The sequence below is a fragment of the Cibotium barometz genome, chromosome 14 (genome assembly GCF_041138505.1).
Source record: "Cibotium barometz isolate CiBa-2024 chromosome 14, ASM4113850v1, whole genome shotgun sequence".
NCBI classification, from domain to species: domain Eukaryota; kingdom Viridiplantae; phylum Streptophyta; class Polypodiopsida; order Cyatheales; family Cibotiaceae; genus Cibotium; species Cibotium barometz.
In genome coordinates this window covers 29,965,847-29,967,869 of record NC_141059.1, presented here as the reverse complement: position 1 = coordinate 29,967,869, position 2,023 = coordinate 29,965,847, and positions in this window count along the sequence as shown.

Here is a 2,023-nt window from a genome sequence, read left to right as displayed (position 1 = left end):
ACACCAAGAAGCCTTTTGACATACACGCCGATCATCATGCAGGTCGCGGGATCAATGGCAAGGCAAGAGCCATCAATGCAGAAGGGATTTGGGCCCATGGGTTTCTCAGGTATCACAACAAAAACCAAGGCAGTGATGGATCGTTTCCTTTTGGCCGTGGTGGCGAAGGGGCTGCCGTTGGCCGGACTGTTGACATCGAGTCGTTCACCGAGGGTTGGCTCAAGGCCACGGCAGCCTATGTTTCGTTTCAGGAGACCTACCCCCTGAGGAGGTTTATGTTCCTCATGAGAAAGAGGAGGACCAGGAAGGGCCTTTCTCTCTTGCTGAAGAAGACATGGAGTAATTCTTGATAAGGACCTCATTGTAGCAGAGGAAACAGCTCAAAGAAGCATCTCATTAGCCCTAAACGTTGCAGATTTGGTGTAAAATAGTAGGTGAAAATTAGGGAAATTGTATGGTAGGTCAAAACTTGGCTACCATCTTGCTGCCCACACGGCTCTTGAGGGTACAAAGGGAGCAAGATACAGTACTTCTTTCCCAATGGGGAGAGCAGCAAAGCACAGAGAAGAGCAAGCGTGGTGTGGGCGTTATGGAGCTGGATTGGTGTTGATGCTTGCCACGGCCACCCACCCCCTCGCATCGTGAGAATGGGCCACACCCGGGCCTTTTATTAATAGCCTCCTCTCCCATCCATGAATGCATTGAGTTCAAGGTAACACCGCAGTACCATTTTTGGTAACAGCGCAGTACCAGTTTTGGTTTTTAGCGCATTTTTGTGTGCGCTTTAAAACCTTCTTCTACCTCCTACTGTGTGTGGGAGGTGAGGCCTTCAGTCAATGTTTGCAGTCAATGTTTGCATAGTTGAGCGACGGGAGACGAAAAAGGCAAACAAACTCCTGAAGTTGATGTGAGAGGAGATTGGGAGTTGGTAGTGCATGACACCTCTCTTCTCTTCAAGCTTAGAAGCCTTGTTTACATCAGCTTCCCTCTCTCCATCTTTTGTCTCTTCCTCTACAATAACATGGGTATCCTCAAGAGTCTCCCAGATCTCCCACTTACACCAGGAGTCACTCTCCCTAGTGGCGGTGGGCAACAAAGGTAACATTAGGTGGGCAGAGCAGGATGCACCGACGAACATGGCATTGCTTACTTATCAAATTATACCTCCTTCTGCATGCTTGCCTTCAAAGCTGGCCACCTCGATGCACACTCTACAGAGGCCATCCCAGTTTTGGGCTTGGTTTGTAGTGTAGACGGGGGGTGAGGCGTTCAGTCAATTAACACAGTTGCATAGGTGAGCGGCGGGAGATGCCAGAGACAGCCTTTAGTAGAGAGATGCACGCCGACGTGTCACGTGGCTGGACAGTTGTGCGCTCATGTTAGCATCGCCATTATATGGGTACGGACTACAGAATGTGGACGTGGACTGGTGGAGCAGGTGAACCTGGAGGTGGAACCACAGGCGTGAAGTGCAGGCGTGATCATGCTTTTGGCTGGAGCGTATATTTTCAAAAACAAAGCACCTCCGTATTTCGCGCTAATTAACCTCGCTTTTGGCTGGCCACGTGGAGGGAGGGGGAGATTTGCTGGTTAATCTTGTATAGATAGATATATATAATACATTTTGTTTGGAATCTTTAGGTAGTCCTCTATATATATATATATATATATATATATATATATTCTATATAAATAAATCTTTTATTTAAAACAAAACAATCCAAATCTTTTTGTTTAAATCTTATACACACACACACACACACACATATATATATATGTATATATATATATATATATATACACATACATATACATATATATATATATATATATGTATATATATATATATATGTATGTATGTATATATATATATATATATATACACATATATATACACATATACACACACACACACATATATATATATATATAACAAAATAAACCATTTTTTATTTTAAAAATCCAAAATCATTTTACTCTCTCTCTCTCTCTCTCTCTCTCTCTCTCTCTCTCTCTCTCTCTC